Source organism: Callithrix jacchus, chromosome 5, assembly GCF_049354715.1.
Source record: "Callithrix jacchus isolate 240 chromosome 5, calJac240_pri, whole genome shotgun sequence".
Taxonomy (NCBI): Eukaryota; Metazoa; Chordata; class Mammalia; order Primates; family Cebidae; genus Callithrix; species Callithrix jacchus.
The window spans coordinates 24,940,444-24,946,235 of NC_133506.1; the positions used below are offsets into that span (position 1 = coordinate 24,940,444).

Below are 5,792 nucleotides of genomic sequence, written 5' to 3' on the forward strand. Positions count from 1 at the left end.
GACTGGGAGTTTATGGCTGCAGTGAGCTATGGCATGCCACTGCATTCCAGCCTGAGCAACCAAGCTAAGCTCTGCTCTAAAAATTAACCAATCAATTAATTAAAATTAAGTAAAATCTAAAATTCAGTTCCTCGGTCTCACTAGCCACATTTCAACTTCTGAACAGCTCCGTGTGGCTAGTGGCCACCATTATTGGACAGAGCAGATAGTAAAGCACGTCTAACCCAGCAAAAAGTTCTACTGGAGAATGCCATTACAAAAACTTTTACATGTGTTCCTGAAGATAGAAAAAATGAAAAATAAAAAACCCAGCAATATTGACATGCCCTTCACTGACCAAGATAATTTTTTATTCAAAGGTAACTTATTTTTAAGATAAAACTTCAAACTCACAAAATTGACTTAACACTGTTCTCACTTGTCACACAGAAACCAACATTTTCAGCCGTGGCAGCATCAGGTGTTAGAGAGAGACACCTCCTGGCAGCACATGGAATTACAACCTAGCATAATCAGACGCTGAAACCAGCCAGGGACGGCATTTCAGCAGCCATCGCTGGAGTACCAGGGGGTTCACAAGAGTGGGAGAAAATCCCATCCCCAGAAATAATCATGGATAAGGCACTAGGAAGACATACATGTTATAAAAGCCCATCCAAGGCTGGGCGCGGCGGCTAACGCCTATAATCCTAGCACTTTGGGAGGCTAAGGCCGGCAGATCACTTGAGGTCAAGAGTTCGAGACAAAAAGCCCATCCACCACCAGGCTTAAATCTCGTGTCACATCCCTCATCTGTCACAATGCATGGCTCCCAGGAGATACATAATGAGTGTTAGTCATTTGAATAAATAAATGATAAACTGATTAATTCTGATTATTTCAGAACTCTACCATTGAGCATTTTACTGTCTTCTTGAACATTCTTTTTCAGTTGGACACATATTCTGAAGGAATGTAGAAATGGGATTTACTGCTTCAAACAACTTACCTGACACGGAAGTGTTCAATGATCAAGGAACGTTTGGACTTGAAATCATCAAGAACAAGAAAACATCAAGATGTCTGAGTCTCTGTTAAAGCATAAAAGGGCGATGTCCCTGGCTGGGCACGGTGGATAATGCCTGTAATCCCAGAACTTTGGGAGGCTGGGGAGGACAGATTGCTTGAGGCCAGGCATTTGAGACCATCCTGGCCAGCATGGTGAAACCCTGTCTCTACTAAAAGTACAAAAAGTAGTCAGGTGTGGTGGTATATATCTATGATCTCAGCTACTCGGGAGGCTGAGGCATGAGAATCGCTTGAACCCAGGAGGCAGAGGTTGCAGTGAGCTGAGATCACGCCACTGCACTCCAGCCTGGGTGACAGAGTGAGGCTCTGTCTCAAAAAAAAAAAAAAAAAAAAGATGTTCCAGGTTTTTTTTTCTTTTACCCTTTGGCCCAAGATGGTAGAAATGAAAGATGGCTTACTCAATGGGGAAACTAATCCTAAATCATTCTTTATCCACTCAGTTCACAGATACCAATTGGGCCTCTTGGTAGCCAGGTGGTGGGAAGATGAGCAGTACAGGAGGCCGCTTAGCTGAGTTGTGCACACAAAATAACACAATGCACACCAGGTTTATCTCCAGGAACTCATCCCAGGTGGAACGAGCACTCAGCAGAGATCTGGGCTGGTGATGGCAGCTTGTGGTCCCTAATTCTTCTGAGAACTGGGGATCCAGGTTCAGGGAGACCAACACTATTGAATACAAATCTTGAATTTTAGATAAATTGAGATGTAAATAATGATGCAATTCCAGGAGCTCATGGAGGACTCCAGTGACTGGAGAGGTTTTCCATGGGATTCAAGCAGGCTAATCAGCAAGACTGCATCAGGGCTGTCTTAGTGAGCCAGTGGCCTGAGGCTACTCATGGGCTACCTGTCCAGAATTGGAGGGGTCCCAGGGTCTGGTGTAACTTCAGAGAGATGGAATAGTAGAGTTGAGGGGATCATGCATTCCAAGGTCCACAACAGCCCTCAAAACAAGGACAGTCCCCTTATTTGATGAACTTTTGTCAGATTCCTGCCTTGTGCCCAGCTGTGTACTAGGTTCTGGGGAGCAGAGACCAATAAGCTTCAGAGACCTGAGAGGTAGGGTCCTTGTCTCCCTCCTCACTTTCTTCACAAACCCACTTCAGTTTCCTCTTAACTCCTGGCATGAGTAAGATGCTATTTCATAACACTTTTACCTTCATTAAAGGTGTCAGATATCCAATAGGAAAAAAATGAGCTAATGAATTTAACAGGCATTCCCACAAAAGGAACTCCAAATGGCCAGTAAGGTTTTTTTTGTTTTTTTGTTTTTTTGAGATGGAGTCTCTATCTGTTGCCAGGCGCCAGGCTGGAGTGCAGTGGCACGATCTCAGCTCACTGTAACCTCTGCCTCCTGGGTTCAAGCAATTCTCCTGCCTCAGCCTCCTGAGTAGCTGGGACTACAGGTGAGTGCCACCATGCCCAGCTGATTTTTGTATTTTTAGTAGAGACAGAGCTTCACCATGTTGGCCAGGATGGTTTCGATCTCTTGACCTCGTGATCCGCTCACCTCAGCCTCCCAAAGTGCTGGGATTACAGGCGTGAGCCACCGTGCCTGGCCGGCCAGTAAGTTTATAAAAAAGATGTTCAGTGCTCACTTCGGCAGCACATATACTAAAATTGGAAAGATACAGAGAAGATTAGCATGGCCCCTGCGCAAGGATGACATGCATATTCGTGAAGCATTCCATATTTTTTTAAAATTTTTTGAAAAAAGTAAAAATTAAAAAAGATGTTCAACATCAGCCAGGCATGGTGGCTGATGCCTGGAATTCCAGCACTTTGAGAGATCGAGGTAAGTGGATCACTTGAGGTCAGGAGTGCAAGACCAGCCTGGCCAACATGGTGAAACCCCGTCTCTACTAAAAACACAGAAGATTAGCCAGACATGGTGGCACAAGTCTGTAATCCCAGCTGCTTGGAAGGCTGAGGCAGGAAAATCACTTGGACGTAGGAGGTGAAGGATGCAGTGAGCTGAGATTGCACCAGCGTGCTCCAGCCTGAGCAACAGAGCAAGACTCTGTCTCAAGGAAAAAAAAAAAAAAAAAGATGCTCAACCCCAATGGTTACAGGGAAATGCAAATTAGAACTACAATATGCTGTGACGACACACTCACTAGAATGGCTAAAATTAAATCTCTGAAAATATCAGGCATTGGTGAGGATGTGGAGGAAGTGAACTCTTACATGCTGGTGGAAGTATAAATCGGTACAAGCACTTTGGAGAACCGTTTGGCAGTTTCTTCTAAAATTAAACATACACTCCCCATGTGACCAAGCAGTTCCACTCCTGGGAATATACCCTGAAAGAAATGAGTGCTTATGCACACCAAAATACATGTACGAAAATGCATATTGCTGCTAAATTGTTAACAGCCCAAAACTAAATACAACCCAAATGCCCATCAATAGAAGAGCGGATACATTTGCGGTGTACAGCACAGCAAGAAAAATGAATGCATTGCTCTTACATGAAATACAAATGAATCTCAAAAACACAATATTGATCACAAGAGATCGGACAAGCCAGGTGCGGTGGCTCAAACCTGTAATCCCAGAACCTTGGGAGGCTGAGGCCAGAGGATCCTTTGAGTCTAGGAATTTAAGACCAGCCTGGGCAACACAGGGTGATCCCATCTCTACAAAAAATTTTTAGAAAATTAACCAGGTGTGGTGGTGTGCACCTATAGTCCCAGTTCCTCGGGAGGCTGAGGTGGGAGGACCACTTGAGCCCAGGAGTTCGAAGCTGCAGTGAGTTATGATCACACCACTGCACTCACTCCAGCCTGAGGGACAGCAGAGCAAGAACTTGTCTCCCAAAAAAAAAAAAAATGCAAAACTTATCTACATATGATGAGAGAGGTCAGAATAGTGTCTACCTGTTTAGGGGAGAGGGAGATGGGGATTCAGTGAGAAAGGGCCTAAAGAAACTTACGAGAATGATGGAGATGTTCTCTATCCTGAACTGGGTGGTGGTTATACGGGTATATACGTAGGTAAAAATTCATTGAGCATCCACTCGAGATTTGTGCATCTTACTATATGCAAATTATGGCTTGATAAAAGAGTAAAAACAATCAAAACTCTTGGGTGACCACATCTTATATAAGCATGGTTGATAAATAAAAAGCTTGCATATTACAATATTTTTGAAGCCCTATTTCCCTTCTTATGTATCCCTTCGTTTTTCATCAATATATACATAGAAAAAATACAGTCTCTATATATTAACTATATATACTTATTGTATATTAAATACAATGCTGTGAATTTCATGTACATTATTTCCTTGTCCTGTTTATTATATGTGCACATGTCTTTAATTTATGTATTGTTAAATGTTGTCAGTTTAAAATCTTATGTAAATATAATGATATTACATATATTATCTCATGGCATTCTTCACTCAGTGTGATGTTTTGAGAGCTCACTCACGTTGATTGTTAAGGCTGAGATACATTTTCATTATTGTGTAGTTGTCCAATGTTAAGAGATGTCACAATTCATTTATCCAGCTCCTAGATATTTAACTTGTTTTAATAATTTTGCTTTGCCAACAACATATCGGTAAACATTCTTGCACCTCACCTGTTTCACAAGTTAGAATATTTTCTGGGGTATTTCTCTAAAAATAACATTCTGAGTCATTGGCGATGAGAACTTTAGCATTGTTACATAATGTCAAATTGTTTCTGAAGACCTTAGAGTTTTTGAGGATCTGAAAGAAGTCAGGATTGTTGAAATATATGGCGAAACAGGATGACGGGTATGCAAGATATCGAAGAAAAGTTTGTTAGTTTGCGTGTGTGTGTTGGTTTGTGTGTTTTCAGCATAGGGAACATATGAGCATATTTATGACAGCACATGGAAGGAAACCAATGGATGGAAAGATTTTGAAGATAAAAGTGAGAGACAGCATAATTAATGGCACAAGTCTCCAAAGGAGTGGGGAGAATGAGTTTAAGCTCATAGGTGAGAGAGAAGAGAACTGAGAATAAAAACAGTGTCTTCCAGTTACACTGCCCAGTGTTTCTTTACACTTACTAACGGTGGTTAAGAAACAGCAGCACAGGGCCGGACGTGGTGGCTCAAGCCTGTAATCCCAGCACTCTGGGAGGCTGAGGCAGGTGGATCACAAGGTCAAGAGATCGAGACCATCCTGGTCAACATGGTGAAACCCCGTCTCTACTAAAAATACAAAAATTAGCTGGGCATGGTAGCGTGAGCCTGTAATCCCAGCTACTCTGGAGGCTGAGGCAGGAGAATTGCTTGAACCCAGGAGGCGGAGATTGCGGTGAGCCGAGATCGCACCATTGCACTCCAGCCTGGGTAATGGGTAACAAGAGCGAAACTCCGTCACCCCCCCCCAAAAAAAAAAAAAAAAACAGCAGCACAATGTAAAAGTAAATCCATGATTCTTGTAGGATTTAAAACAAATTATGTTTCCAATATAGTAGAAGGCTGTGTGTTTTATTTTTTCATGTACCAGCTCAGGGTAACAGAAAAAAGGGTGTGAAGTCCTTGAGCACCATATAAACTCTCCTCTTGGAGCAATCCATTGACAAATTTATCTCAGAAATTATTCCACAGGCATTAAGATGATTCCACTGGGGGAATGATCCAAGACAGCTGATCGCTAACATCTCGGGATTGCAGCTCCCAGTGAAAGCGCAGAGAACGAGAGGATGCCACACTTTCAGACAAATTTTGGTCCCAAAATT

General features: G+C 42.6%; 1 non-coding gene across 1 annotated transcript; it reads left to right on the top strand.

The window, feature by feature from the left end:
• The first annotated feature begins 2,661 nt into the window (after positions 1–2,661).
• On the top strand, positions 2,662–2,768 carry LOC118154203 (U6 spliceosomal RNA). The gene has a single exon (XR_004744095.2). It is a non-coding gene; the product is annotated as a U6 spliceosomal RNA (small nuclear RNA).
• The last annotated feature ends 3,024 nt before the right edge of the window (positions 2,769–5,792 follow it).